A 21,604-nucleotide genomic window follows, 5' to 3' on the forward strand; every position below is an offset into this window, starting at 1 on the left:
TTTTAAATATGAATGGAAGACTAGTCTCTGTGCTATGATTTAAATATGAATGGAAGACTAGTCTCTGTGCTATGATTTAAAATATTAATGGAAGACTAGTCTCTGTGCTATGATTTAAAATATGAATGGAAGACTAGTCTCTGTGCTATGATTTAAAATATTAATGGAAGACTAGTCTCTGTGCTATGATTTAAATATGAATGGAAGACTAGTCTCTGTGCTATGATTTAAAATATTAATGGAAGACTAGTCTCTGTGCTATGATTTAAAATATGAATGGAAGACTAGTCTCTGTGCTATGATTTAAAATATAAATGGAAGACTAGTCTCTGTGCTATGTTTTAAATATGAATGGAAGACTAGTCTCTGCTATGTTTTAAATATGAATGGAAGACTAGCCTCTGTGCTATGTTTTAAATATGAATGGAAGACTAGTCTCTGTGCTATATTTTAAATATGAATGGAATACTAGTCTCTGTGCTATGTTTTAAATATTAATGGAAGACTAGTCTCTGTGCTATATTTTAAATATGAATGGAATACTAGTCTCTGTGCTATGTTTTAAATATTAATGGAAGACTAGTCTCTGTGCTATATTTTAAATATGAATGGAATACTAGTCTCTGTGCTATGTTTTAAATATTAATGGAAGACTAGTCTCTGTGCTATGTTTTAAATATTAATGGAAGACTAGTCTCTGTGCTATCGTTTAAAATATTAATGGAAGACTAGTCTCTGTGCTATGTTTTAAATATTAATGGAAGAGTAGTCTCTGTGCTATGATTTAAAATATGAATGGAAGACTAGTCTCTGTGCTATGTTTTAAATATGAATGGAAGACTAGTCTCTGTGCTATGATTTAAATATGAATGGAAGACTAGTCTCTGTGCTATGATTTAAAATATGAATGGAAGACTAGTCTCTGTGCTATGATTTAAAATATGAATGGAAGACTAGTCTCTGTGCTATGATTTAAAATATTAATGGAAGACTAGTCTCTGTGCTATGATTTAAATATGAATGGAAGACTAGTCTCTGTGCTATGATTTAAAATATTAATGGAAGACTAGTCTCTGTGCTATGATTTAAAATATGAATGGAAGACTAGTCTCTGTGCTATGATTTAAATATGAATGGAAGAGTAGTCTCTGTGCTATGATTTAAAATATTAATGGAAGACTAGCCTCTGTGCTATGTTTTAAATATGAATGGAATACTAGTCTCTGTGCTATGATTTAAATATGAATGGAAGACTAGTCTCTGTGCTATATTTTAAATATGAATGGAATACTAGTCTCTGTGCTATGTTTTAAATATTAATGGAAGACTAGTCTCTGTGCTATCGTTTAAAATATTAATGGAAGACTAGTCTCTGTGCTATGTTTTAAATATTAATGGAAGAGTAGTCTCTGTGCTATGATTTAAAATATGAATGGAAGACTAGTCTCTGTGCTATGTTTTAAATATGAATGGAAGACTAGTCTCTGTGCTATGATTTAAATATGAATGGAAGACTAGTCTCTGTGCTATGATTTAAAATATTAATGGAAGACTAGTCTCTGTGCTATGATTTAAAATATGAATGGAAGACTAGTCTCTGTGCTATGATTTAAAATATTAATGGAAGACTAGTCTCTGTGCTATGATTTAAAATATTAATGGAAGACTAGTCTCAGTGCTATGATTTAAAATATGAATGGAAGACTAGTCTCTGTGCTATGATTTAAATATGAATGGAAGACTAGTCTCTGTGCTATGATTTAAAATATTAATGGAAGACTAGTCTCTGTGCTATGATTTAAATATGAATGGAAGACTAGTCTCTGTGCTATGATTTAAAATATTAATGGAAGACTAGTCTCTGTGCTATGATTTAAAATATGAATGGAAGACTAGTCTCTGTGCTATGATTTAAAATATTAATGGAAGACTAGTCTCTGTGCTATGATTTAAATATGAATGGAAGACTAGTCTCTGTGCTATGATTTAAAATATTAATGGAAGACTAGTCTCTGTGCTATGATTTAAAATATTAATGGAAGACTAGCCTCTGTGCTATGTTTTAAATATGAATGGAATACTAGTCTCTGTGCTATGATTTAAATATGAATGGAAGACTAGTCTCTGTGCTATATTTTAAATATGAATGCAAGACTAGTCTCTGTGCTATGATTTAAAATATTAATGGAAGACTAGCCTCTGTGCTATGTTTTAAATATGAATGGAATACTAGTCTCTGTGCTATGATTTAAATATGAATGGAAGACTAGTCTCTGTGCTATATTTTAAATATGAATGGAATACTAGTCTCTGTGCTATGATTTAAATATGAATGGAAGACTAGTCTCTGTGCTATCGTTTAAAATATTAATGGAAGACTAGTCTCTGTGCTATGTTTTAAATATGAATGGAAGACTAGTCTCTGTGCTATCGTTTAAAATATTAATGGAAGACTAGTCTCTGTGCTATGTTTTAAATATTAATGGAAGAGTAGTCTCTGTGCTATGATTTAAAATATGAATGGAAGACTAGTCTCTGTGCTATGTTTTAAATATGAATGGAAGACTAGTCTCTGTGCTATGATTTAAAATATTAATGGAAGACTAGTCTCTGTGCTATGATTTAAATTATGAATGGAAGACTAGTCTCTGTGCTATGATTTAAAATATTAATGGAAGACTAGTCTCTGTGCTATGATTTAAATATGAATGGAAGACTAGTCTCTGTGCTATGATTTAAAATATTAATGGAAGACTAGTCTCTGTGCTATGATTTAAAATATGAATGGAAGACTAGTCTCTGTGCTATGATTTAAATATGAATGGAAGAGTAGTCTCTGTGCTATGATTTAAAATATTAATGGAAGACTAGCCTCTGTGCTATGTTTTAAATATGAATGGAAGACTAGTCTCTGCTATGTTTTAAATATGAATGGAAGACTAGTCTCTGTGCTATGATTTAAAATATGAATGGAAGACTAGTCTCTGTGCTATGTTTTAAATATGAATGGAAGACTAGTCTCTGTGCTATGATTTAAATATGAATGGAAGACTAGTCTCTGTGCTATGATTTAAAATATTAATGGAAGACTAGTCTCTGTGCTATGATTTAAATATGAATGGAAGACTAGTCTCTGTGCTATGATTTAAATATGAATGGAAGACTAGTCTCTGTGCTATGATTTAAAATATTAATGGAAGACTAGTCTCTGTGCTATGATTTAAAATATGAATGGAAGACTAGTCTCTGTGCTATGATTTAAATATGAATGGAAGAGTAGTCTCTGTGCTATGATTTAAAATATTAATGGAAGACTAGTCTCTGTGCTATGATTTAAAATATTAATGGAAGACTAGTCTCTGTGCTATGATTTAAATATGAATGGAAGACTAGTCTCTGTGCTATGATTTAAATATGAATGGAAGACTAGCCTCTGTGCTATGTTTTAAATATGAATGGAAGACTAGTCTCTGTGCTATGATTTAAAATATGAATGGAAGACTAGTCTCTGTGCTATGTTTTAAATATGAATGGAAGACTAGCCTCTGTGCTATGATTTAAATATGAATGGAAGACTAGTCTCTGTGCTATGATTTAAAATATTAATGGAAGACTAGTCTCTGTGCTATGATTTAAAATATTAATGGAAGACTAGTCTCTGTGCTATGATTTAAAATATTAATGGAAGACTAGTCTCTGTGCTATGATTTAAATATGAATGGAAGACTAGTCTCTGTGCTATGATTTAAAATATTAATGGAAGACTAGTCTCTGTGCTATGATTTAAAATATTAATGGAAGACTAGTCTCTGTGCTATGATTTAAATATGAATGGAAGACTAGTCTCTGTGCTATGATTTAAAATATTAATGGAAGACTAGCCTCTGTGCTATGTTTTAAATATGAATGGAAGACTAGTCTCTGCTATGTTTTAAATATGAATGGAAGACTAGTCTCTGTGCTATGATTTAAAATATGAATGGAAGACTAGTCTCTGTGCTATGTTTTAAATATGAATGGAAGACTAGCCTCTGTGCTATGATTTAAATATGAATGGAAGACTAGTCTCTGTGCTATGATTTAAATATGAATGGAAGACTAGTCTCTGTGCTATGATTTAAAATATTAATGGAAGACTAGTCTCTGTGCTATGATTTAAAATATGAATGGAAGACTAGTCTCTGTGCTATGATTTAAAATATTAATGGAAGACTAGTCTCTGTGCTATGATTTAAATATGAATGGAAGACTAGTCTCTGTGCTATGATTTAAAATATTAATGGAAGACTAGTCTCTGTGCTATGATTTAAAATATGAATGGAAGACTAGTCTCTGTGCTATGATTTAAATATGAATGGAAGAGTAGTCTCTGTGCTATGATTTAAAATATTAATGGAAGACTAGCCTCTGTGCTATGTTTTAAATATGAATGGAATACTAGTCTCTGTGCTATGATTTAAATATGAATGGAAGACTAGTCTCTGTGCTATATTTTAAATATGAATGGAAGACTAGTCTCTGTGCTATGATTTAAAATATTAATGGAAGACTAGCCTCTGTGCTATGTTTTAAATATGAATGGAATACTAGTCTCTGTGCTATGATTTAAATATGAATGGAAGACTAGTCTCTGTGCTATATTTTAAATATGAATGGAATACTAGTCTCTGTGCTATGATTTAAATATGAATGGAAGACTAGTCTCTGTGCTATGTTTTAAATATGAATGGAAGACTAGTCTCTGTGCTATCGTTTAAAATATTAATGGAAGACTAGTCTCTGTGCTATGTTTTAAATATTAATGGAAGAGTAGTCTCTGTGCTATGATTTAAAATATGAATGGAAGACTAGTCTCTGTGCTATGTTTTAAATATGAATGGAAGACTAGTCTCTGTGCTATGATTTAAATATGAATGGAAGACTAGTCTCTGTGCTATGATTTAAAATATTAATGGAAGACTAGTCTCTGTGCTATGATTTAAAATATGAATGGAAGACTAGTCTCTGTGCTATGATTTAAAATATTAATGGAAGACTAGTCTCTGTGCTATGTTTTAAATATGAATGGAAGACTAGTCTCTGTGCTATCGTTTAAAATATTAATGGAAGACTAGTCTCTGTGCTATGTTTTAAATATGAATGGAAGACTAGTCTCTGTGCTATCGTTTAAAATATTAATGGAAGACTAGTCTCTGTGCTATGTTTTAAATATTAATGGAAGAGTAGTCTCTGTGCTATGATTTAAAATATGAATGGAAGACTAGTCTCTGTGCTATGTTTTAAATATGAATGGAAGACTAGTCTCTGTGCTATGATTTAAATATGAATGGAAGACTAGTCTCTGTGCTATGATTTAAAATATTAATGGAAGACTAGTCTCTGTGCTATGATTTAAAATATGAATGGAAGACTAGTCTCTGTGCTATGATTTAAAATATTAATGGAAGACTAGTCTCTGTGCTATGATTTAAATATGAATGGAAGACTAGTCTCTGTGCTATGATTTAAAATATTAATGGAAGACTAGTCTCTGTGCTATGATTTAAAATATGAATGGAAGACTAGTCTCTGTGCTATGATTTAAAATATGAATGGAAGACTAGTCTCTGTGCTATGATTTAAAATATTAATGGAAGACTAGTCTCTGTGCTATGATTTAAAATATGAATGGAAGACTAGTCTCTGTGCTATGATTTAAAATATTAATGGAAGACTAGTCTCTGTGCTATGATTTAAATATGAATGGAAGACTAGTCTCTGTGCTATGATTTAAAATATTAATGGAAGACTAGTCTCTGTGCTATGATTTAAAATATGAATGGAAGACTAGTCTCTGTGCTATGATTTAAATATGAATGGAAGACTAGTCTCTGTGCTATGATTTAAAATATTAATGGAAGACTAGTCTCTGTGCTATGATTTAAAATATTAATGGAAGACTAGTCTCTGTGCTATGATTTAAAATATGAATGGAAGACTAGTCTCTGTGCTATGATTTAAAATATTAATGGAAGACTAGTCTCTGTGCTATGATTTAAAATATGAATGGAAGACTAGTCTCTGTGCTATGATTTAAAATATTAATGGAAGACTAGTCTCTGTGCTATGATTTAAATATGAATGGAAGACTAGTCTCTGTGCTATGATTTAAAATATTAATGGAAGACTAGTCTCTGTGCTATGATTTAAAATATGAATGGAAGACTAGTCTCTGTGCTATGATTTAAATATGAATGGAAGACTAGTCTCTGTGCTATGATTTAAAATATTAATGGAAGACTAGTCTCTGTGCTATGATTTAAAATATGAATGGAAGACTAGCCTCTGTGCTATGTTTTAAATATGAATGGAAGACTAGTCTCTGCTATGTTTTAAATATGAATGGAAGACTAGTCTCTGTGCTATGATTTAAAATATGAATGGAAGAGTAGTCTCTGTGCTATGTTTTAAATATGAATGGAAGACTAGTCTCTGTGCTATGATTTAAATATGAATGGAAGACTAGTCTCTGTGCTATGATTTAAAATATTAATGGAAGACTAGTCTCTGTGCTATGATTTAAATATGAATGGAAGACTAGTCTCTGTGCTATGATTTAAAATATTAATGGAAGACTAGTCTCTGTGCTATGTTTTAAAATATGAATGGAAGACTAGTCTCTGTGCTATGATTTAAAATATTAATGGAAGACTAGTCTCTGTGCTATGATTTAAAATATTAATGGAAGACTAGTCTCTGTGCTATGATTTAAATATGAATGGAAGAGTAGTCTCTGTGCTATGATTTAAAATATTAATGGAAGACTAGTCTCTGTGCTATGATTTAAAATATTAATGGAAGACTAGTCTCTGTGCTATGATTTAAATATGAATGGAAGAGTAGTCTCTGTGCTATGCTTTAAAATATTAATGGAAGACTAGTCTCTGTGCTATGATTTAAAATATTAATGGAAGACTGGTCTCTGTGCTATGATTTAAATATGAATGGAAGACTAGTCTCTGTGCTATGATTTAAAATATTAATGGAAGACTAGTCTCTGTGCTATGATTTAAAATATGAATGGAAGACTAGTCTCTGTGCTATGATTTAAATATGAATGGAAGAGTAGTCTCTGTGCTATGATTTAAAATATTAATGGAAGACTAGTCTCTGTGCTATGATTTAAAATATTAATGGAAGACTAGTCTCTGTGCTATGATTTAAATATGAATGGAAGACTAGTCTCTGTGCTATGATTTAAAATATTAATGGAAGACTAGCCTCTGTGCTATGATTTAAAATATTAATGGAAGACTAGTCTCTGCTATGTTTTAAATATGAATGGAAGACTAGTCTCTGTGCTATGATTTAAAATATTAATGGAAGACTAGTCTCTGTGCTATGTTTTAAAATATGAATGGAAGACTAGTCTCTGTGCTATGATTTAAAATATTAATGGAAGACTAGTCTCTGTGCTATGATTTAAAATATTAATGGAAGACTAGTCTCTGTGCTATGATTTAAATATGAATGGAAGAGTAGTCTCTGTGCTATGATTTAAAATATTAATGGAAGACTAGTCTCTGTGCTATGATTTAAAATATTAATGGAAGACTAGTCTCTGTGCTATGATTTAAATATGAATGGAAGAGTAGTCTCTGTGCTATGCTTTAAAATATTAATGGAAGACTAGTCTCTGTGCTATGATTTAAAATATTAATGGAAGACTGGTCTCTGTGCTATGATTTAAATATGAATGGAAGACTAGTCTCTGTGCTATGATTTAAAATATTAATGGAAGACTAGTCTCTGTGCTATGATTTAAAATATGAATGGAAGACTAGTCTCTGTGCTATGATTTAAATATGAATGGAAGAGTAGTCTCTGTGCTATGATTTAAAATATTAATGGAAGACTAGTCTCTGTGCTATGATTTAAAATATTAATGGAAGACTAGTCTCTGTGCTATGATTTAAATATGAATGGAAGACTAGTCTCTGTGCTATGATTTAAAATATTAATGGAAGACTAGCCTCTGTGCTACGTTTTAAATATGAATGGAAGACTAGTCTCTGCTATGTTTTAAATATGAATGGAAGACTAGTCTCTGTGCTATGATTTAAAATATGAATGGAAGACTAGTCTCTGTGCTATGTTTTAAATATGAATGGAAGACTAGCCTCTGTGCTATGATTTAAATATGAATGGAAGACTAGTCTCTGTGCTATGATTTAAAATATTAATGGAAGACTAGTCTCTGTGCTATGATTTAAATATGAATGGAAGACTAGTCTCTGTGCTATGATTTAAATATGAATGGAAGACTAGTCTCTGCTATGTTTTAAATATGAATGGAAGACTAGTCTCTGTGCTATGATTTAAAATATGAATGGAAGACTAGTCTCTGTGCTATGTTTTAAATATGAATGGAAGACTAGCCTCTGTGCTATGATTTAAATATGAATGGAAGACTAGTCTCTGTGCTATGATTTAAAATATTAATGGAAGACTAGCCTCTGTGCTATGTTTTAAATATGAATGGAAGACTAGTCTCTGCTATGTTTTAAATATGAATGGAAGACTAGTCTCTGTGCTATGATTTAAATATGAATGGAAGACTAGTCTCTGTGCTATGATTTAAAATATTAATGGAAGACTAGTCTCTGTGCTATGATTTAAATATGAATGGAAGACTAGTCTCTGTGCTATGTTTTAAATATGAATGGAAGACTAGTCTCTGCTATGTTTTAAATATGAATGGAAGACTAGTCTCTGTGCTATGATTTAAATATGAATGGAAGACTAGTCTCTGTGCTATGATTTAAAATATGAATGGAAGACTAGTCTCTGCTATGTTTTAAATATGAATGGAAGACTAGTCTCTGTGCTATGTTTTAAATATGAATGGAAGACTAGTCTCTGTGCTATGATTTAAAATATGAATGGAAGACTAGTCTCTGCTATGTTTTAAATATGAATGGAAGACTAGTCTCTGTGCTATGTTTTAAATATGAATGGAAGACTAGTCTCTGTGCTATGTTTTAAATATGAATGGAAGACTAGTCTCTGTGCTATGTTTTAAATATGAATGGAAGACTAGTCTCTGTGCTATGATTTAAAATATGAATGGAAGACTAGTCTCTGCTATGATTTAAATATGAATGGAAGACTAGTCTCTGTGCTATGATTTAAAATATTAATGGAAGACTAGTCTCTGTGCTATGATTTAAATATGAATGGAAGACTAGTCTCTGTGCTATGATTTAAATATGAATGGAAGACTAGTCTCTGTGCTATGATTTAAATATGAATGGAAGACTAGTCTCTGTGCTATGATTTAAATATGAATGGAAGACTAGTCTCTGTGCTATGATTTAAAATATTAATGGAAGACTAGTCTCTGTGCTATGATTTCAATATGAATGGAAGACTAGTCTCTGTGCTATGATTTAAATATGAATGGAAGACTAGTCTCTGTGCTATGATTTAAAATATTAATGGAAGACTAGTCTCTGTGCTATGATTTAAATATGAATGGAAGACTAGTCTCTGTGCTATGATTTAAAATATTAATGGAAGACTAGTCTCTGTGCTATGATTTAAATATGAATAGAAGACTAGTCTCTGTGCTATGTTTTAAATATGAATGGAAGACTAGTCTCTGTGCTATGATTTAAATATGAATGGAAGACTAGTCTCTGTGCTATGATTTAAAATATTAATGGAAGACTAGTCTCTGTGCTATGTTTTAAATATGAATGGAAGACTAGTCTCTGTGCTATGATTTAAATATGAATGGAAGACTAGTCTCTGTGCTATGATTTAAAATATTAATGGAAGACTAGTCTCTGTGCTATGATTTAAAATATGAATGGAAGACTAGTCTCTGTGCTATGATTTAAATATGAATGGAAGACTAGTCTCTGTGCTATGATTTAAAATATTAATGGAAGACTAGTCTCTGTGCTATGATTTAAAATATGAATGGAAGACTAGTCTCTGTGCTATGATTTAAATATGAATGGAAGACTAGTCTCTGTGCTATGATTTAAATATGAATGGAAGACTAGTCTCTGTGCTATGATTTAAATATGAATGGAAGACTAGTCTCTGTGCTATGATTTAAAATATTAATGGAAGACTAGTCTCTGTGCTATGATTTAAAATATGAATGGAAGACTAGTCTCTGTGCTATGATTTAAATATGAATGGAAGAGTAGTCTCTGTGCTATGATTTAAAATATGAATGGAAGACTAGTCTCTGTGCTATGTTTTAAATATGAATGGAAGACTAGTCTCTGTGCTATGATTTAAAATATTAATGGAAGACTAGTCTCTGTGCTATGTTTTAAATATGAATGGAAGACTAGTCTCTGTGCTATGATTTAAAATATTAATGGAAGACTAGTCTCTGTGCTATGTTTTAAATATGAATGGAAGACTAGTCTCTGTGCTATGATTTAAAATATTAATGGAAGACTAGTCTCTGTGCTATGTTTTAAATATGAATGGAAGACTAGTCTCTGTGCTATGATTTAAATATGAATGGAAGACTAGTCTCTGTGCTATGATTTAAATATGAATGGAAGACTAGTCTCTGTGCTATGATTTAAAATATTAATGGAAGACTAGTCTCTGTGCTATGATTTAAAATATGAATGGAAGACTAGTCTCTGTGCTATGATTTAAATATGAATGGAAGACTAGTCTCTGTGCTATGATTTAAATATGAATGGAAGAGTAGTCTCTGTGCTATGATTTAAAATATGAATGGAAGACTAGTCTCTGTGCTATGTTTTAAATATGAATGGAAGACTAGTCTCTGTGCTATGATTTAAAATATTAATGGAAGACTAGTCTCTGTGCTATGTTTTAAATATGAATGGAAGACTAGTCTCTGTGCTATGATTTAAAATATTAATGGAAGACTAGTCTCTGTGCTATGTTTTAAATATGAATGGAAGAGTAGTCTCTGTGCTATGATTTAAATATGAATAGAAGACTAGTCTCTGTGCTATGTTTTAAATATGAATAGAAGACTAGTCTCTGTGCTATGTTTTAAATATGAATAGAAGACTAGCCTCTGTGCTATGATTTAAATATGAATAGAAGACTAGTCTCTGTGCTATGTTTTAAATATGAATAGAAGACTAGTCTCTGTGCTATGTTTTAAATATGAATGGAAGACTAGTCTCTGTGCTATGTTTTAAATATGAATAGAAGACTAGCCTTTGTGCTATGATTTAAATATGAATAGAAGACTTGCCTCTGTGCTATGTTTTAAATATGAATAGAAGACTAGTCTCTGTGCTATGTTTTAAATATGAATGGAAGACTAGTCTCTGTGCTATGTTTTAAATATGAATAGAAGACTAGCCTCTGTGCTATGATTTAAATATGAATAGAAGACTAGTCTCTGTGCTATGATTTAAATATGAATAGAAGACTAGTCTCTGTGCTATGTTTTAAATATGAATAGAAGACTAGTCTCTGTGCTATGTTTTAAATATGAATGGAAGAGTAGTCTCTGTGCTATGTTTTAAATATGAATGGAAGACTAGTCTCTGTGCTATGTTTTAAATATGAATAGAAGACTAGTCTCTGTGCTATGTTTTAAATATGAATAGAAGACTAGTCTCTGTGCTATGTTTTAAATATGAATGGAAGACTAGTCTCTGTGCTATGTTTTAAATATGAATAGAAGACTAGTCTCTGTGCTATGTTTTAAATATGAATAGAAGACTAGTCTCTGTGCTATGTTTTAAATATGAATAGAAGACTAGTCTCTGTGCTATGTTTTAAATATGAATGGAAGAGTAGTCTCTGTGCTATGTTTTAAATATGAATGGAAGACTAGTCTCTGTGCTATGTTTTAAATATGAATAGAAGACTAGTCTCTGTGCTATGTTTTAAATATGAATAGAAGACTAGTCTCTGTGCTATGTTTTAAATATGAATAGAAGACTAGTCTCTGTGCTATGTTTTAAATATGAATGGAAGAGTAGTCTCTGTGCTATGTTTTAAATATGAATGGAAGACTAGTCTCTGTGCTATGTTTTAAATATGAATAGAAGACTAGTCTCTGTGCTATGTTTTAAATATGAATAGAAGACTAGTCTCTGTGCTATGTTTTAAATATGAATGGAAGAGTAGTCTCTGTGCTATGTTTTAAATATGAATGGAAGACTAGTCTCTGTGCTATGTTTTAAATATGAATAGAAGACTAGTCTCTGTGCTATGTTTTAAATATGAATGGAAGACTAGTCTCTGTGCTATGTTTTAAATATGAATAGAAGACTAGTCTCTGTGCTATGTTTTAAATATGAATAGAAGACTAGTCTCTGTGCTATGTTTTAAATATGAATAGAAGACTAGTCTCTGTGCTATGTTTTAAATATGAATAGAAGACTAGTCTCTGTGCTATGTTTTAAATATGAATGGAAGACTAGTCTCTGTGCTATGTTTTAAATATGATTAGAAGACTAGTCTCTGTGCTATGTTTTAAATATGAATAGAAGACTAGTCTCTGTGCTATGTTTTAAATATGAATAGAAGACTAGTCTCTGTGCTATGTTTTAAATATGAATAGAAGACTAGTCTCTGTGCTATGTTTTAAATATGAATAGAAGACTAGTCTCTGTGCTATGTTTTAAATATGAATAGAAGACTAGTCTCTGTGCTATGTTTTAAATATGAATGGAAGACTAGTCTCTGTGCTGTGTTTTAAATATGAATAGAAGACTAGTCTCTGTGCTATGTTTTAAATATGAATAGAAGACTAGTCTCTGTGCTGTGTTTTAAATATGAATAGAAGACTAGTCTCTGTGCTATGTTTTAAATATGAATGGAAGACTAGTCTCTGTGCTGTGTTTTAAATATGAATAGAAGACTAGTCTCTGTGCTATGTTTTAAATATGAATGGAAGACTAGCCTCTGTGCTATGTTTTAAATATGAATAGAAGACTAGTCTCTGTGCTATGTTTTAAATATGAATAGAAGACTAGTCTCTGTGCTATGTTTTAAATATGAATAGAAGACTAGCCTCTGTGCTATGTTTTAAATATGAATAGAAGACTAGTCTCTGTGCTATGTTTTAAATATGAATGGAAGACTAGTCTCTGTGCTATGTTTTAAATATGAATAGAAGACTAGTCTCTGTGCTATGTTTTAAATATGAATGGAAGACTAGTCTCTGTGCTATGTTTTAAATATGAATGGAAGACTAGTCTCTGTGCTATGTTTTAAATATGAATAGAAGACTAGTCTCTGTGCTATGTTTTAAATATGAATGGAAGACTAGTCTCTGTGCTATGTTTTAAATATGAATGGAAGACTAGTCTCTGTGCTATGTTTTAAATATGAATAGAAGACTAGTCTCTGTGCTATGTTTTAAATATGAATGGAAGACTAGTCTCTGTGCTATGTTTTAAATATGAATAGAAGACTAGTCTCTGTGCTATGTTTTAAATATGAATGGAAGACTAGCCTCTGTGCTATGTTTTAAATATGAATGGAAGACTAGTCTCTGTGCTATGTTTTAAATATGATTAGAAGACTAGTCTCTGTGCTATGTTTTAAATATGAATGGAAGACTAGTCTCTGTGCTATGTTTTAAATATGATTAGAAGACTAGTCTCTGTGCTATGTTTTAAATATGAATGGAAGACTAGTCTCTGTGCTATGTTTTAAATATGATTAGAAGACTAGTCTCTGTGCTATGTTTTAAATATGATTAGAAGACTAGTCTCTGTGCTATGTTTTAAATATGAATAGAAGACTAGTCTCTGTGCTATGTTTTAAATATGAATGGAAGACTAGTCTCTGTGCTATGTTTTAAATATGAATGGAAGACTAGTATCTGTGCTATGTTTTAAATATGAATAGAAGACTAGTCTCTGTGCTATGTTTTAAATATGATTGGAAGACTAGTCTCTGTGCTATGTTTTAAATATGAATAGAAGACTAGTCTCTGTGCTATGTTTTAAATATGAATAGAAGACTTGCCTCTGTGCTATGTTTTAAATATGAATAGAAGACTTGCCTCTGTGCTATGATTTAAATATGAATAGAAGACTAGTCTCTGTGCTATGTTTTAAATATGAATGGAAGACTAGTCTCTGTGCTATGTTTTAAATATGAATGGAAGACTAGTCTCTGTGCTATGTTTTAAATATGAATAGAAGACTAGTCTCTGTGCTATGTTTTAAATATGAATAGAAGACTAGTCTCTGTGCTATGTTTTAAATATGAATGGAAGACTAGTCTCTGTGCTATGTTTTAAATATGAATAGAAGACTTGCCTCTGTGCTATGTTTTAAATATGAATAGAAGACTTGCCTCTGTGCTATGTTTTAAATATGAATAGAAGACTAGTCTCTGTGCTATGTTTTAAATATGAATGGAAGACTAGTCTCTGTGCTATGTTTTAAATATGATTAGAAGACTAGTCTCTGTGCTATGTTTTAAATATGAATGGAAGACTAGTCTCTGTGCTATGTTTTAAATATGAATAGAAGACTAGTCTCTGTGCTATGTTTTAAATATGAATAGAAGACTAGTCTCTGTGCTATGTTTTAAATATGAATGGAAGACTAGTCTCTGTGCTATGTTTTAAATATGAATAGAAGACTAGTCTCTGTGCTATGTTTTAAATATGAATGGAAGACTAGTCTCTGTGCTATGTTTTAAATATGATTAGAAGACTAGTCTCTGTGCTATGTTTTAAATATGAATGGAAGACTAGTCTCTGTGCTATGTTTTAAATATGAATAGAAGACTAGTCTCTGTGCTATGTTTTAAATATGAATGGAAGACTAGTCTCTGTGCTATGTTTTAAATATGATTAGAAGACTAGTCTCTGTGCTATGTTTTAAATATGATTAGAAGACTAGTCTCTGTGCTATGTTTTAAATATGAATGGAAGACTAGTCTCTGTGCTATGTTTTAAATATGATTAGAAGACTAGTCTCTGTGCTATGTTTTAAATATGATTAGAAGACTAGTCTCTGTGCTATGTTTTAAATATGAATAGAAGACTAGTCTCTGTGCTATGTTTTAAATATGAATGGAAGACTAGTCTCTGTGCTATGTTTTAAATATGATTAGAAGACTAGTATCTGTGCTATGTTTTAAATATGAATAGAAGACTAGTCTCTGTGCTATGTTTTAAATATGAATGGAAGACTAGTCTCTGTGCTATGTTTTAAATATGAATAGAAGACTTGCCTCTGTGCTATGTTTTAAATATGAATAGAAGACTTGCCTCTGTGCTATGATTTAAATATGAATAGAAGACTAGTCTCTGTGCTATGTTTTAAATATGAATGGAAGACTAGTCTCTGTGCTATGTTTTAAATATGAATAGAAGACTAGTCTCTGTGCTATGTTTTAAATATGAATGGAAGACTAGTCTCTGTGCTATGTTTTAAATATGATTAGAAGACTAGTCTCTGTGCTATGTTTTAAATATGAATGGAAGACTAGTCTCTGTGCTATGATTTAAATATGAATGGAAGACTAGTCTCTGTGCTATGTTTTAAATATGATTAGAAGACTAGTCTCTGTGCTATGTTTTAAATATGAATGGAAGACTAGCCTCTGTGCTATGATTTAAATATGAATGGAAGACTAGTCTCTGTGCTATGTTTTAAATATGAATAGAAGACTAGCCTCTGTGCTATGTTTTAAATATGAATGGAAGACTAGTCTCTGTGCTATGTTTTAAATATGAATAGAAGACTAGTCTCTGTGCTATGATTTAAATATGAATAGAAGACTAGTCTATGTGCTATGATTTAAATATGAATGGAAGACTAGTCTCTGTGCTATGATTTAAATATGAATAGAAGACTAGTCTATGTGCTATGATTTAAATATGAATAGAAGACTAGTCTATGTGCTATGATTTAAATATGAATAGAAGACTAGTCTCTGTGCTATGATTTAAATATGAATAGAAGACTAGTCTGTGTGCTATGTTTTAAATATGAATGGAAAACTAGTCTCTGTGCTATGTTTTAAATATGAATAGAAGACTAGTCTCTGTGCTATGTTTTAAATATGAATGGAAGACTAGCCTCTGTGCTATGATTTAAATATGAATAGAAGACTAGTCTCTGTGCTATGATTTAAATATGAATGGAAAACTAGTCTCTGTGCTATGTTTTAAATATGAATAGAAGACTAGCCTCTGTGCTATGATTTAAATATGAATAGAAGACTAGTCTCTGTGCTATAATTTAAATATGAATAGAAGACTAGCCTCTGTGCTATGATTTAAATATGAATGGAAAACTAGTCTCTGTGCTATGTTTTAAATATGAATAGAAGACTAGCCTCTGTGCTATAATTTAAATATGAATAGAAGACTAGCCTCTGTGCTATGATTTAAATATGAATAGAAGACTAGTCTCTGTGCTATAATTTAAATATGAATAGAAGACTAGCCTCTGTGCTATGTTTTAAATATGAATGGAAAACTAGTCTCTGTGCTATGTTTTAAATATGAATAGAAGACTAGTCTCTGTGCTATGTTTTAAATATGAATGGAAGACTAGCCTCTGTGCTATGATTTAAATATGAATAGAAGACTAGTCTCTGTGCTATGTTTTAAATATGAATGGAAGACTAGCCTCTGTGCTATGTTTTAAATATGAATGGAAGACTAGTCTCTGTGCTATGATTTAAATATGAATAGAAGACTAGTCTCTGTGCTATGATTTAAATATGAATGGAAAACTAGTCTCTGTGCTATGTTTTAAATATGAATAGAAGACTAGTCTCTGTGCTATGATTTAAATATGAATGGAAAACTAGTCTCTGTGCTATGTTTTAAATATGAATGGAAGACTAGTCTCTGTGCTATGTTTTAAATATGAATGGAAGACTAGTCTCTGTGCTATGTTTTAAATATGAATAGAAGACTAGCCTCTGTGCTATGATTTAAATATGAATAGAAGACTAGTCTCTGTGCTATGATTTAAATATGAATGGAAAACTAGTCTCTGTGCTATGTTTTAAATATGAATGGAAGACTAGTCTCTGTGCTATGATTTAAATATGAATAGAAGACTAGTCTCTGTGCTATGTTTTAAATATGAATGGAAAACTAGCCTCTGTGCTATGATTTAAATATGAATGGAAGACTAGTCTCTGTGCTATGATTTAAATATGAATAGAAGACTAGTCTCTGTGCTATGATTTAAATATGAATAGAAGACTAGTCTCTGTGCTATGTTTTAAATATGAATGGAAGACTAGTCTCTGTGCTATGATTTAAATATGAATAGAAGACTAGTCTCTGTGCTATGTTTTAAATATGAATGGAAAACTAGCCTCTGTGCTATGATTTAAATATGAATGGAAGACTAGTCTCTGTGCTATGATTTAAATATGAATAGAAGACTAGTCTCTGTGCTATGTTTTAAATATGAATGGAAAACTAGCCTCTGTGCTATGATTTAAATATGAATGGAAGACTAGTCTCTGTGCTATGTTTTAAATATGAATAGAAGACTAGTCTCTGTGCTATGATTTAAATATGAATAGAAGACTAGTCTCTGTGCTATGTTTTAAATATGAATGGAAGACTAGCCTCTGTGCTATGATTTAAATATGAATGGAAGACTAGTCTCTGTGCTATGTTTTAAATATGAATGGAAAACTAGTCTCTGTGCTATGTTTTAAATATGAATGGAAAACTAGTCTCTGTGCTATGTTTTAAATATGAATGGAAGACTAGTCTCTGTGCTATGATTTAAATATGAATAGAAGACTAGTCTGTGTGCTATGTTTTAAATATGAATGGAAAACTAGTCTCTGTGCTATGTTTTAAATATGAATGGAAAACTAGTCTCTGTGCTATGTTTTAAATATGAATAGAAGACTAGTCTCTGTGCTATGTTTTAAATATGAATGGAAGACTAGCCTCTGTGCTATGTTTTAAATATGAATGGAAGACTAGTCTCTGTGCTATGATTTAAATATGAATAGAAGACTAGTCTCTGTGCTATGTTTTAAATATGAATGGAAGACTAGCCTCTGTGCTATGATTTAAATATGAATGGAAGACTAGTCTCTGTGCTATGTTTTAAATATGAATAGAAGACTAGTCTCTGTGCTATGTTTTAAATATGAATGGAAAACTAGCCTCTGTGCTATGATTTAAATATGAATGGAAGACTAGTCTCTGTGCTATGTTTTAAATATGAATAGAAGACTAGTCTCTGTGCTATGATTTAAATATGAATAGAAGACTAGTCTCTGTGCTATGTTTTAAATATGAATGGAAGACTAGCCTCTGTGCTATGATTTAAATATGAATAGAAGACTAGTCTCTGTGCTATGTTTTAAATATGAATGGAAGACTAGCCTCTGTGCTATGATTTAAATATGAATAGAAGACTAGTCTCTGTGCTATGTTTTAAATATGAATGGAAGACTAGCCTCTGTGCTATGTTTTAAATATGAATGGAAGACTAGCCTCTGTGCTATGTTTTAAATATGAATGGAAGACTAGCCTCTGTGCTATGTTTTAAATATGAATGGAAAACTAGTCTCTGTGCTATGTTTTAAATATGAATGGAAGACTAGCCTCTGTGCTATGATTTAAATATGAATGGAAGACTAGTCTCTGTGCTATGTTTTAAATATGAATAGAAGACTAGTCTCTGTGCTATGTTTTAAATATGAATGGAAAACTAGCCTCTGTGCTATGATTTAAATATGAATGGAAGACTAGTCTCTGTGCTATGTTTTAAATATGAATAGAAGACTAGTCTCTGTGCTATGATTTAAATATGAATAGAAGACTAGTCTCTGTGCTATGTTTTAAATATGAATGGAAAACTAGCCTCTGTGCTATGATTTAAATATGAATGGAAGACTAGCCTCTGTGCTATGTTTTAAATATGAATGGAAGACTAGCCTCTGTGCTATGATTTAAATATGAATGGAAGACTAGTCTCTGTGCTATGTTTTAAATATGAATAGAAGACTAGTCTCTGTGCTATGTTTTAAATATGAATGGAAAACTAGCCTCTGTGCTATGATTTAAATATGAATGGAAGACTAGTCTCTGTGCTATGTTTTAAATATGAATGGAAGACTAGCCTCTGTGCTATGTTTTAAATATGAATGGAAGACTAGCCTCTGTGCTATGATTTAAATATGAATGGAAGACTAGTCTCTGTGCTATGTTTTAAATATGAATAGAAGACTAGTCTCTGTGCTATGTTTTAAATATGAATGGAAAACTAGCCTCTGTGCTATGATTTAAATATGAATGGAAGACTAGTCTCTGTGCTATGTTTTAAATATGAATAGAAGACTAGCCTCTGTGCTATGATTTAAATATTAATGGAAGACTAGCCTCTGTGCTATGATTTAAATATTAATGGAAGACTAGTCTCTGTGCTATGTTTTAAATATTAATGGAAGACTAGCCTCTGTGCTATGATTTAAATATGAATGGAAGACTAGCCTCTGTGCTATGATTTAAATATGAATGGAAGACTAGTCTCTGTGCTATGTTTTAAATATGAATGGAAGACTAGTCTCTGTGCTATGATTTAAATATGAATAGAAGACTAGTCTCTGTGCTATGTTTTAAATATTAATGGAAGACTAGTCTCTGTGCTATGTTTTAAATATGAATGGAAAACTAGCCTCTGTGCTATGTTTTAAATATGAATGGAAAACTAGTCTCTGTGCTATGATTTAAATATTAATGGAAGACTAGTCTCTGTGCTATGTTTTAAATATGAATGGAAGACTAGTCTATGTGCTATGTTTTAAATATGAATGGAAAACTAGTCTCTGTGCTATGATTTAAATATTAATGGAAGACTAGTCTATGTGCTATGTTTTAAATATGAATGGAAAACTAGTCTCTGTGCTATGATTTAAATATTAATGGAAGACTAGCCTCTGTGCTATGTTTTAAATATTAATGGAAGACTAGTCTCTGTGCTATGTTTTAAATATGAATGGAAAACTAGTCTCTGTGCTATGATTTAAATATTAATGGAAGACTAGTCTCTGTGCTATGATTTAAATATTAATGGAAGACTAGCCTCTGTGCTATGTTTTAAATATTAATGGAAGACTAGTCTCTGTGCTATGATTTAAATATTAATGGAAGACTAGCCTCTGTGCTATGTTTTAAATATTAATGGAAGACTAGTCTCTGTGCTATGTTTTAAATATGAATGGAAGACTAGTCTCTGTGCTATGATTTAAATATGAATGGAAGACTAGTCTCTGTGCTATGATTTAAATATTAATGGAAGACTAGTCTCTGTGCTATGATTTAAATATTAATGGAAGACTAGCCTCTGTGCTATGATTTAAATATTAATGGAAGACTAGTCTCTGTGCTATGTTTTAAATATGAATGGAAGACTAGTCTCTGTGCTATGATTTAAATATTAATGGAAGACTAGTCTCTGTGCTATGATTTAAATATTAATGGAAGACTAGCCTCTGTGCTATGATTTAAATATTAATGGAAGACTAGTCTCTGTGCTATGTTTTAAATATGAATGGAAGACTAGTCTCTGTGCTATGATTTAAATATTAATGGAAGACTAGTCTCTGTGCTATGATTTAAATATTAATGGAAGACTAGCCTCTGTGCTATGATTTAAATATTAATGGAAGACTAGTCTATGTGCTATGTTTTAAATATGAATGGAAAACTAGTCTCTGTGCTATGATTTAAATATTAATGGAAGACTAGTCTCTGTGCTATGATTTAAATATTAATGGAAGACTAGCCTCTGTGCTATGATTTAAATATTAATGGAAGACTAGTCTCTGTGCTATGTTTTAAATATGAATGGAAAACTAGTCTCTGTGCTATGATTTAAATATTAATGGAAGACTAGTCTCTGTGCTATGTTTTAAATATGAATGGAAGACTAGTCTATGTGCTATGTTTTAAATATGAATGGAAAACTAGTCTCTGTGCTATGATTTAAATATTAATGGAAGACTAGTCTCTGTGCTATGTTTTAAATATGAATGGAAGACTAGTCTCTGTGCTATGTTTTAAATATGAATGGAACACTAGTCTCTGTGCTATGTTTTAAATATGAATGGAAAACTAGTCTCTGTGCTATGATTTAAATATGAATGGAAGACTAGTCTCTGTGCTATGATTTAAATATTAATGGAAAACTAGTCTCTGTGCTATGATTTAAAATATGAATGGAAGACTAGTCTCTGTGCTATGTTTTAAATATGAATGGAAGACTAGTCTCTGTGCTATGTTTTAAATATTAATGGAAGACTAGCCTCTGTGCTATGTTTTAAATATTAATGGAAGACTAGTCTCTGTGCTATGTTTTAAATATGAATGGAAAACTAGTCTCTGTGCTATGATTTAAATATTAATGGAAGACTAGTCTCTGTGCTATGATTTAAATATTAATGGAAGACTAGCCTCTGTGCTATGTTTTAAATATTAATGGAAGACTAGTCTCTGTGCTATGATTTAAATATTAATGGAAGACTAGCCTCTGTGCTATGTTTTAAATATTAATGGAAGACTAGTCTCTGTGCTATGTTTTAAATATGAATGGAAAACTAGTCTCTGTGCTATGATTTAAATATTAATGGAAGACTA

The sequence above is a fragment of the Pelmatolapia mariae genome, linkage group LG6 (assembly GCF_036321145.2).
Source record: "Pelmatolapia mariae isolate MD_Pm_ZW linkage group LG6, Pm_UMD_F_2, whole genome shotgun sequence".
NCBI classification, from domain to species: domain Eukaryota; kingdom Metazoa; phylum Chordata; class Actinopteri; order Cichliformes; family Cichlidae; genus Pelmatolapia; species Pelmatolapia mariae.